General features: G+C 40.7%; 1 long non-coding RNA gene across 1 annotated transcript; it reads left to right on the top strand.

Annotated features, from left to right (window-relative positions):
* Positions 1-62: 62 nt before the first annotated feature.
* On the top strand, positions 63-8,677 carry LOC125264146. The gene is made up of 3 exons (XR_007183998.1): positions 63-199; positions 554-630; positions 8,021-8,677. It is a non-coding gene; the product is annotated as an uncharacterized LOC125264146 (long non-coding RNA).
* The last annotated feature ends 3,745 nt before the right edge of the window (positions 8,678-12,422 follow it).

Here is a 12,422-nt window from a genome sequence, read left to right as displayed (position 1 = left end):
AGAGGCGGGGCAAGGTGGAGGGTGGGTGTGGCCTTAACCAGCTCGCGGCCACGGGACCATGCGCTAATGTTGACAGTGGATGTATCGCAATGGCTTGTAGACAAGCAGCGATCAGTTTGATATAGAATCTTATCCGGATGGAGAAGCACCGGATTGAAGAAGTTGCAACTCAGCGGCTACAGCAGGACATTTCCGAATGGTTAGTTTAAAATATTGTGTCTGGATATGGTACTTTAGTTGGTTTGTTTATGTATGCTGCTACAGTTATTATCATGTAGCTAATGCTAGCCTACGTTGTTGGCTTTTCAAGTTGCTCTGATTTGTTATCGTATATATATATACATATATATATATATAAAAAAATTATCAGCTATAGACACTAACCAGCGCCACTATATTAGTCAGACCTCTGCCATTATTACAAATACCTTTTTTGATAGGTGCCCATTGTGGAAAATGTGCTACCATGCCAACATCATTTATTTGTTTACATATTATATATTTTATATATCTTAAAAGTTTTTACAATCTTTCTTATTACAATTACATCAAGATCTGCAATCTGAAAATGTGGATATCGCGTGCGCCATAACACCAACAGCAGAACGGTTATCCAAACAACAAAGAAAGGTACAACACTTGCATTACAGTGTGTGTATTCACACACACACACACACACACACACAAAACAGTCGTCGGTGAAATGTGTGGCGCAGACATACAAAACTTTGGGAAGTTGTATCGGCGCATCACCAGGGACAATAAAAATTAACCCACTGTTTCGTCATAGGTTCGGATGAATGATGTCTCTCGAGGGAAAAAAAATAAAATATTGCGCTTGCCTCACAGGCTCACACTGTAGTAGCTCAGTTTCTCATGGGCGGGCAAAGCAGAGAAAGGGGAGGTAACCTTTCCCCGTATGACGACATATAGGGAAGATTCCAGATTGGGCCGTCTGAGCTTTCATTTTCTCAAATGCAAAGCAATTTACCCAGGGCTCGGTTTACACCCATCACCTTTTCTAGCCACTGGGGGACCATATGCTGGCTAGGGGAACTCCTATTATTGTTAAAAAACCTCATAAAGTGAAATTTTCATGCCATGGGACCTTTAAAGCTGCTGTAGGGAGTTTTTAGAAAACCTTGACTTAGCCTGAAAATTTGAACAAGCACAACTCACTCCCCCTTGCTCTATGCTGCGCTACAGCCCTCCCTCCACAGCTCCTCCCCCATCACAACGGAGCCTGCCATGAACGCGCAGGCTGGTAAAGCGGATAAACAGTTATGGCACATTCACTGGTACAGACGAAACATCATCAATATGATTTACACTGACTATGGCCTGCCCATACTTTGACTACAACTTGGTCCTCAAAACATTACGTATTTTGCAATACATGTAATGTAACTATATGACGTTGCACTATTTCTATAAGTAATAAATAGCTAGTATGATAATATAGCTAACGGTAACTAACGTTACAGTATGCAAGTAATTATTCTATCGATATGTAATGCTAAATAAGGTTTGCTAGTACATTATTTCAGCAACATGACAAGCCAGTGAATTAGTAGGTTTCAATAGTTGCTTTGCACAGTGCGTGACATTTTATCTGTATGCTATGCGGCTAGAGTTTTGACACTGAGTCAATGGGCTCTGACGAGGAATTCACACCCACAGCGACTTCGAGGAGTCAACGGGCGGGGAGAAGAGGAAGCATCAGGCAGGGGACGGGCAGGCCTGTTTTGAAATTATCTTAGTTGTGTAGTTAAAAAATGAAACAAATCAAGCAGGGATACTTACTTGTCAAGCAGAAATGTGGCTAACTCTGCATCGGTTTTTAATCCTTTCAGGACACGTAGCTCCCTCCACCTCGGAAAAGCTGCTCCGATATTTACCCTCGTTTTATTTCGGGCTCTATCTAATTCTTTCTTTTTGGCTTTTTTATCATCGTCATCTGTCTTTTTCCGTTTACCCGTCTTTATTTTGTGAGCAGGTGCCACTCGAGGAATTGGCAGTTTGGATTGTTTTTCCGCCATAAGCAAAGCTGCGGCACACCGGTAATCTTGAATTTTAACGCCTGTATGCGCTGGCGCTGTGCATGAGAGGGGTGAGATCAGCGCGCACGCGAGCTTGATTGACACTACTAAGACACTCCTCCTGGCTCTGATTGGTTGTTTCTTACCGGGAGTGGTGTATTTCTGCAAATGGCAATAGGACCACTGGGAGGAGCCAGAGGAGCTTGATTTTTTCACAGATTATCTGTCTCATATTCTACTGTCAGGACATAATGACAGGTTTAACAAATATGTAAAAAATACATTTTTACAAAAGTTACCTACTGCAGCTTTAAGTGAAATGCACTTAATTTGGAAACACAACTAAATATCTTATATAATTTTCTTATATAGAAAATCTATCTTGATTTAAGCATTTTTAGATATTTGTACTTGAAATAAGACACCCGTCTGAAAAAAAAAAAAAACTCGGTAAGAAAAGCATCTTTGCAGCATGAACAAATGAATGAACTATTTAAACATCACTTGCACTTTAAAAAGGAGGCGAAAACCGAAAGAGACTCTGGGTTTACCGAAGAAAACCTGTTCCTGACCAGGTTAGGTTCACAGAGTAAGTCACCAAGGTTAACATACTCCAAGTTCTCACTTAACCTCCTTTCTGAAACGGGCCCCAGAAGCCTTGTCACCTGACCTGAATACTGTGCACTGATTCGCTAAAACGGATTTATCGGTTTCTGTACACAAACAACAAGGGCGCTTGTCGGCTTCAGCTGTAAAACGTGAGCGATGCCTTGACAGTGGAAAATACCGGCTTTTCTGACATTATTATGACGGATTTATGGTTCAGAACGTGCTATATGTGCTCTAAGTGTGTGTGTGGAAATGTATACATGTATAAACATATCCTGCCACAGTACTTTTGTAAGGGTAAGATCTCTACTATCATAGTATAATGATTATGTATATGCATGGTGTGCGTATTGTTAATGTAAACACAAATGTGTCTTTTTGTGTGCAACATTTTTAATCTGTCACAAACAATTAAGTCGTGCAGCCAACCCCCTCTACAAGCAGTGTATCCATATCCACGTCACTCACACTGTGGCCCAAACAGACAACTAAAATAACACTCTGGTAGCGTAAACAAAGCGAGATTACACCCATGGGAGTGTGCAGTCTATTGTACACCCTTCACCCCTCTCTTCCTCCTCACTGCTTGACTACAGCCTCCTGACATTCAGCAGCACTTGTCAGCTGAATTGTTTATATTCTAAAGAATTAAGTTTGTGTAGGATTGTGTGTGCCTTTGTGTTTTCTGTGGAGATGTCTTTCTGTAGGTTTACCCACAAGATTGAAATGAGGGGGGAAAAGAGATCTGTAGCAAATGCATAAAAAGAATAATACAATAGAAGAAAAAGAGTTGAAATTGCATTAAAAATCATGGAATAAACTATATACCAGTTTGGAGCATGTACATGTGATAGGAATAAATCCTGTGTTTTTTGCCATAATGAGATTACAGCCATTTTGCACCATAGTCATTAGCACTGCAGCAGAATAATCCAGCCAATCAGAGTGCAGGGAAGAATCAGCTCTTTCTCTGATGCCCATCAGCTGTCGAGCAGGGCCAGCTGGGTGACATCATGGGGTCTGTTTCCGTGGTGATGATTGACACTGTGTCTGTCAAAGCTGGAGAGCTGCACACATGTGACTCGTCATTAGCGATGAGAGCGAGAGAGAGAGGTCTCCGCTGCCACTGTCCCCCATCCTGTCTAATCACCTGCCCATTGTAGCTGAAACATGTAAACATCAGCAAAAGAAAAGTGACTGATTTCATCTCATTTCATCTTGAGGTACACATCGCAGATTACCACACACACACACACACACATCATTATCTTTTACCTTGTACTACATTAAATGCAAATATATACTTAGATATTTTCAGGTTTCCTTCCTTGCGCCGTAGCAACACTGCTACGATTGTAGTTCTGTTGAACTGTTTGTTCATAGTAATTTTCTGACACCAATTTATGTGTTTGTAAATGTATGTGATGTTGAGTAGTTGCGTAATGTCCTCAGATAAGGCCATGTCTATAAATAGACAGATGACAATATTACATACATTTTCTATAATTTTATCAGCATGTTGATGGAAACTTTTCTTAAATAGCTAGCTTGTAAACTTCCCTTAATCTCTACAGAAAAAAGAAAAAGAAAGCTTGACCCTCTGATCAGTGGCTGACATTAGCATCTGAACTTTGAGTCTAATTGTAAACTCCTGTGTTCTTCTTGGCTGCTGTACAATTGCTAAAGATGTTCCACTGTATCCAACAAGTTTGATCAGTCAGAGCAACATTTCCGCCTCTCAGTGGATGTTAAAGTTAAGCGTGCGTCCATGACTAATCGCACTGAAGTCCTCATGTCTCCACAGGGTCAAAAGTGACATGCGGACCCCCAAACCAGCCAGCATAGCCCTCAATGTCAGCATGTATACAATGAACTGACATTTCCGATTCGCTCGTTTAGCGAGAGTGTCGTATCCACAATTGGCTACTGACCAGGGGAAGCATCATATCACACGGGAAGTTGCTCCAGATGTTTCTGCTCTGGCTGGCCATGAGCTGCACATCTGCTTAAGGCAAACCACATATCCAGGTGCAATTTTCAAAGAAAAGATTAATTAGCCAACACTTTAAATTAATGTCCATTGATGGACCTTTAATTATGGTGTAATTAATTATCATTACAACACAGACTAATTATATCATTAAGTAAAGTCAACCAAAAATAATTTCATTACACTAAGGTGGTTCCAAGACACTGTACTTATTTTCAACCCAAGTGCATGGGTATGTAAATAACATCATTTTTATTATTCGTATGTTCATGTTCTAGCAACAACGGAGGTGGCAGCTAACCGCACGTCTGCTCGTGGGTGTCGGCTTCAATTATTTCACCACAATCTATGAAGTTATTTTGAACATTTGTGTAGTAATAACATCTCCAATACAGGAAAAAAAAAAAACATCTGCGTTTTGCAGTGATACAATACTGGGGCTGATTAAAGGATCCTGCGTGTGATATCCACACTCTTTTACTCTCTCCCTGTTTTGTTTAAGATTGAAATCCTCATAAGGCAGCAAGTGACTGACGGTTCTTCAGCAAAGTTCACACTGTGTGCACCATGAAATGCACTGAGCCCACCCAAAACTGTCAAAACGACAAACAGTACATCTCCCCTGCAAGCAGAGCCCTGATATCGCAGCCCGTGTCATTGCAAATGGACGACATCTTCTGTACGTGCCTGATAAGGGCACTCACCTCACGGTGACCTGATTCGATGTACACACGCTCACAAATATATGCTCGAACGTGAGCGTATACAAACACGGGCACGCATCTCATGCAGATACGCAGAGACACACACAACAAATCTCTTGTTCTGTCTCTCTCTGCCATCTTGTTGCCTAGACGTGCATGTCTCTGGCAGATGTACAATGTCACAAGCAGGAGGAAGGAAAAAAAGTTGTGTTCCCAGGCAAAAGCGGGCCTGTCAGTCACATTTCACCATGTCCATCCTTGTGACAAATCCTGTCATTCAAACCCCACATCACAGACCTGTCCATATGGTTACATGTCTCCTGTCACTCTGTCAATCTCAGCCAACAGAGCTAAAACGCAGGTTGGACGAGAGCATGGACGGAAACCCCACGAGTCAGGAAAACTCTCCACCGAGCTAAAGGCTTCCAGTCCTGCAAATGAGTTGACTGACAGCTCATGATTGTCCTTCCTCGGCAGTGACACGTCGGAGTACTTCTAAACTATCAGAGCCTCGTCTTCATCGGGCTTCGTCTTTTCTCATCTTCACTCATTCGTCTACCCCCCACTCGCTTACTCTTGTGCTTTTTTCCCCTGCATGCGTGTGTCAAAACGTCAATTTCAGCACGACAGGATGTGACAAGGCCCGTTGCCCAGGGGGACGGCTCAGAATAGAGGGCTGCGCAAATTGATTTTGATTTCATTCCAAATCATTCAAAGTGTTTAGTTCTAATGGGAGCTGATCAGAGCGCAGTTCGGAGCACGGCACCGGGTCTGGAGATTAGTTCTGTCATTTGGGCGATCAGGGCCTGTCGGGTCCACTCCCTCTCTCAAAGATGGTGAGGGCCACGTCATATTGTGGCTCTCGTCAGCCGAGCTCCATCTACGGTTTACATAAGAGACACAGTGCAACACGAGCGATACCCTCTACCTCACATGAGAGGTGCAGAGATCCACCCACTGGCGTCCAGAGCTGTCACGAGCATATGCTAATGCAACAAGATTGAGGAAAAGAGCCACTGCTACAAGCACTGTATGCAAACAGGCTTCTGGGACTGGGGGGGGGGGGGGGGGGGAGACAGAAGTCTCACTGTGGATGGAAAACGAGCGAAAGCTTAGGGAGGTTTCTCGAAGGTTTCATGGATCTTGACTGCAATTTGCGCTTCATGCTCTGCAATCGTGTGATTTTTCAAATGTCACATATTTAGAAGTCCTTCAGCCATCTTAGTGTGTCTTCTCAACATTCATACATACAGTATATATATATATATATATATATATATATATAGCTTAGAACCAGGATTGTGTTAAATTTTGAATTGAAAAATCGGGAGTTCATGGGAGTTACACCCACACAAAGTTGAATCGGAATGATAGTCTATAAACCTTTGAACTCCAGCCCCCAGTTTCACAGAGAAGACTTAAGCTATTCCTAGACTAAAATGCATGTTTGAGCATTTAAATGAAAGTAACTTGCCCTGATATATCTTAAAATATGTCAGTGCCATTGTTTTGTCTCAAGATGCACATCAGTAATTCTTTTTTCTAGGACATATAAAAGCTACTTAGATGCCCTAATTGAACTGACTTAGTCTAAGCCCTGTCTGTGAAACCGGGCCCAGGTGTTTTCATTTTTATTTTATTTTCAAAACCTTTTAAGAAACCTGTCAAGCCAACATTTCAGTTATTTGAATTTCTTGGAATTTCAATCCATTTTATTTTTACTTTGTTGTATTCAAATTTGAATGACAGTTCTACATAATGTTTGCTACCTCAATTCAAAATTTAATTTAAAGAATTTAAAAGGCATTCTCAAGTCAATTCTGAATTGTACATAACCCTGCTTAGACCAGCATAAATTGCTGGTTAAGATCATCAAGAATCCTTGTTTGAACACCAGACTTTGGTGTCTAGTATCTAAAACTGAACATAACTGCATGCAGGGGCTATATTAGAGAACATCTTGACTTATATTTAAAAAAAAAAAAAAAAAAAACTCCGAAATTACCTTGGTTACTAAACAGATTGGATGGAATTTTGAGTTTGGGTGTTTCTACAGTCCAAGTTACCATAGTGTTTAATAATGTGAGTGCTTGTTTGTTTGTTTTAGCAGGAACTACTCAGATTTTTCATCTTTGCAATTATTTTTCTTTGTCACCATCTCAATTCCAGTCTAAGTGATTACCACAAACAAAACAACAACAACAAAAAAGGATAGGATAGGGCCAGGATATAGTTTGGGAAGCCAAGACATCACTGCAGCTTTGTGGTGGGTATAAAACAAGATGCAGTCAGCTGCACAATAGTTACTCCATGTACAAGGGTTTCTAATTTGCAAGCAGTTGATGGGCAAGAACTTTCTGAGCCGATCAATTGTGACAGCATCAAAGAGTGAACTAAAGCAGACAAACTTTACAGCCTCTCCATCAGATGTGAAATCCCAAGAGAGAGGGCGGAAAGGAAGACTAGAGCGAGAGAGCGAGAAAAGAGCTGAGAGCTTGAGGGTTATTGCGGGACAGACTCCTTAATTTGCACAAGCAGACAGGCCTCTATAGACACCTGATGATAATAATTTCTACATATCTATCGATTGATCTATCTATCTATCGTGCCCTCAGACAGGTAATGTCTAAAATTTTATAAAAATAAATACACACTAAAGGTTGAATTATCCTTCCTAGGCACTGAGAGCTTCCATCTCAAGATGTGCTTGTGAGCTCAACCTCAGTCAACAGTATCTCATCAGCCCAAGCTGGACTTATTAAAAACTTTCATCAGTGTGACAGAGGAGCATCACTCCCTGATAGGGTGTGAGCGTCCGTGTGGAATGACAGCGGGGCGAGATGCCAATCTTCTTAGGGGGCTTGACTGTGCCAGAGCCCTGGAGCCTGTGCCCTTATGCCAAGGACAGGTATGGTGGAACACTAGATTTAGCCAAATTTTATATACTTTATTTTATACATTTTGTGCAACCTATCGCATGGTCTTTTCAAAAATGTCTTAATTTTAATAATGTCATAATGAAAAAAACACTTGGTTAAAAATGTCTTTTAGAGTCATATTTATAAAATATTTCTTGTATTTATAAATATATGATAAAACAAACTATTCAGAGGACGCAAATTCATTTTACATTCTAAACAAAATGACAATCATAAACCTAGTACCATTCAAAAATTGAACAAGGTTTGTGGTCACTTATGCAAAAATGCAGTCAAAAACAGTCATATTGTGAAATGTATATACAATTTAAAATAGTTTTTCATTTTAATATATTAAAAATGTTATTTATTCCTATGATGGCGAAACAAATTTGCAATAAAATCGCATGATCCTTCAGAAATCATCCTAACAGCATTTATTTGAAATTTTGTAAAAAAAAAAAAATTGTAACATTAATAATGTATTTACTGTATTGTTTAGTCACTTTTGATAAATTGAATGTGTCCATGCTGAATAAAAATATTGATTTCTTGATAAAATATTGATAAGTCTTACTGATCCCAAACTTTTGAAAAGTAGTGAATATTTGCCTATTTTAGACATTACTTTAAGTTCATTATTCTTAGACATCACATGCACATAAACATGAGAGCTCCATTCAGATGGAAGGTGCGAGCTCACCTGCTAGCCTATCTTGTTAAGTCTGTTTTTTATTCTGTGTGAGATCAGAGGCCGGATCCCCATGAGGTCAGCACTTTCTCTCTTTCCCCTGTGTCTCACCACTGCTTTAAGGTGCCTACTCATGCCACGAAGAGACAGGATCTAATAGATTGATACACAGGTTTTGACATGCTATTTGAGCGTGCAGCCGCCCTGTAATTGGCCACGTCATCATGCATTAAATTAACGATATATAGAGAAGTGCCCAGAGACGAGTGTCTTTGGCCGATCCATCAGCCGTCAGGACAAACTGCATCTGACGGCTCTCTCCGTGGGGCTAAGAGCAATGAGACAGGGAGGGAGAGAGAGGAGCAGGAAGGAAGAATTTCAGCAGCAGGCCTTTTTATAGTATTGCTCATGTTGATGAGGATGTGAGATTGTGTGAGAAGGATTTTATTTTTAAACTCCTTCCAGGTTGACTTCTCTCAATCGCTCATCCAGATGATCAACACGTACAGCTCAAGGTTCTTTGTTCATATTTGTAACTGTAGGAAAATGCCCTCTGGCAACACTTAATATAAATAATAAGAACCTTATATAAAACTTTGGGAGTGGGGCCATCTATTTATGTAACCAATTAATTATATATTTTATGCCTTTAAGAGGATAGTTCACTCACCCTCATGCTATTCTGAACACATATCAATTTTCAATTTTAATTTCAATTTTGTGTGCCAAAAATTGCTTGAATTTTCAAATACCAAATAATTGACTGGATTAACTCAACCCTCAAGTATCTCACTCTCCGCTGAAAGCTTTATATACATGCAACCTTCCCTCTCACATAGTGCTTTAATACAGCAACCATACAGTGATTAGCTGATCTTTGAGTCCTGCTGTTAAACTAAAAAAGAACAAAGGGTGAGATGGAAAATATGACATCCATTTTTATGCAGATCTGGATTCAGCCCAGTCTGGAGAACAATTATTCAGTTGGATATATTCACGTAGTGCACAAATTATTAAAAAATATCACCTCATGCTGCTTAAGGGTGCGAGCAAGACGGAGGTGTATAATATGGAAACACTGACAGAAGCCATTTTGATCTTTAAATTCCCTTAAAAAAGAAGAGTGACCTTTACATAGAAGTTATATAAAGGTGCAATTTAAGCAGACTCTCTGGAGTTCAGATTTATTAACATGAAATCTGAAGTGGAGCATACTTTATTGCCCCATGCTCTGCCACAGGACTTACGGGGGCCTTTGCCATTTCAGACTCTTGATATTACCATGTTATTATTTCATTATTTCTTTCTACCAATCCCTAAACTCAAACGTGGCCACAACGTCAGTTTAAAAGGGAAAAGTACACGGAATGTATATTGAAATGCAATCATCGCAGTGACTCATATCTACAGGTTCTCACCCATGGGTTTTCTTTGGCTGAGGGTATCGCTTACAAATGCTCACTCACCTCAGCCTCTCACACCCTCCCACTTTCCCTCTCACACACTCCCCACCCTTTATATTCACACAACACCGTTATAGATCTAGTCAAAGGGCCCAGGTTTATTTTCTTTTGCACGGGGGATGTAAGCATTGAAAACACAAGCTGTGTTTGAAGGAGGAAGTTGGCGAGACAACAGAGGATGCTTTATGCCGCCGACACAATGGGGAGAGGATCACAATGGCATCCTGCCGAGCCAGTGGCACACAACGTGGGATTACAGCAAATGGGACTTAAAGCACTGCAGATGGGGCGGGAGGGATCCACTGCAATCTGATGCATCACAAGCGGAGCTCAAGAGATGCTTGCTTCACTCCTAGTGGTGACCCAAATGTTTAAGCTGAATAAAGCTTTGAGGGAAGTGTGCCGTGTTGTATAAATACCGAACGTGGCTCTTGTTTTTTCCTCCCACCTCATGATTGAACCAAAGTGTGCACTGGAGATCAGTGAGACACATGCAAACAAACACCATATCTCATAGTCAGCAGTGAAGTGGTTGCCACGTTCAATTACGGAGCATCAAAACAGTAAGTCGTGCAGTTTCCTCTTGATACCTGCTCAGACTCAAGTTGTTAACATGCTCTTCCTGGCACTTCCCGCTCATGACTTATCTCCATCCCCCTTGTTGACTTTCACGTCCACATTTTAGCCCTTTGCGTGCGTCACTGTCCTACATTATGTACCTCCAGGTGTCCTTACAGAGGGCTATCTGCAGCCATCTCAGCAGGGGTGCAGAGGGGCTCTGTCACAGGCACTGCTGTCAGGCTTGGCCCGTGTGACAGGGAGCAGCGCGGCTGCTAATAAGGGTATTCATCACGACGGCCAGGAGCCGTGACAAGAGAGCCTGCACCACTCGATTGTCCCTCAAATATGAACTTATCATTTAATTACTCTCCTGTGCCTCTTGATTGCCTTGTCAAGATGCAGGTTAGTTAAGAGAAGAGATCTCCAGGCCCTCGCCGTGACAACTGCTCGTCTCATCAAAACATCAGCTGCCTGGGAGATCCTCGAAAATGAGATTCAATTTCATCCACACTGATGCCGACAGCTTTTTCTTCCCCCTTGCTCAGGGTCGGAGTCATGAAGTGGGAGATCCATAAGTGAGAGAACATTTGATTGCTACATGGTTAGCAGAATAAACAGGGGAGAGAGAATGTGGGGACAGGTGGGAGTCCTTGCTATGAATCTTTTTTTGGATCTTGGTGAGATGAAAGAAATGGTTCACCCAAATATGAACATTGATTTTACTCAATCATTTACTTACCCTTGGTGAGTAAAAAAAAAAAAAATCAGAAAACTGTGCTGTTTCCAAAAGGGGGGGGGGGGGGGTAGTACCATAATACCATAGCAATCCATACGACTCACACACTATATTTCAAGTGTTTGTAAGAGCTTTTTGTGATGAATAGACCCAAAGTTATTATCTAATGATCATGCCTATATGGTCCATTGAGTCTGTGATCTTCATAACTGTCAGTCCAAATCATTTAGATTGTTTGTAAACTTGATCAACCAATTATATGATGTGATTTGACTCGAAAGAATGATTCATTTACAAATTGAACATCACTCATTAACTCTCAAGGAAAGCTAAGGTGTTTTTTTGAATGGAAGACTTAAAAGTTTTAACCTTTTCCTTAAATTAAGCTATAGTATGGCTTCAGAAGACCTGGAATATAGCACATGAGTTATATGGATCCCGTTTATGATACTTTTATGGTGCTTGACATTCCCAGTTGTCATTCACTTACATTAAATTAAAAAGAGTTATTCTTCAAAAATTCACCTTTTTGTGTTGTTTGGAGTCATACAGGTTAAGAAGCAATTAATTCACAAAAGAATGTTTTATTGTACTCATTGCAAATCAGTTATCAGACCATCAAGTATGAATTCAAACATTCTAGTTTTGTATAGCATACCTTAGAGTTTGTATAATGAATATTTATACTTTGGTGCTCAAACAAACTGAAAA

This window comes from Megalobrama amblycephala, linkage group LG3 (assembly GCF_018812025.1).
Source record: "Megalobrama amblycephala isolate DHTTF-2021 linkage group LG3, ASM1881202v1, whole genome shotgun sequence".
Classification (NCBI taxonomy): Eukaryota; Metazoa; Chordata; class Actinopteri; order Cypriniformes; family Xenocyprididae; genus Megalobrama; species Megalobrama amblycephala.
The sequence above is the reverse complement of the archived record's forward strand: the minus strand, read 5'-3'. Positions and strand labels throughout refer to the sequence as shown.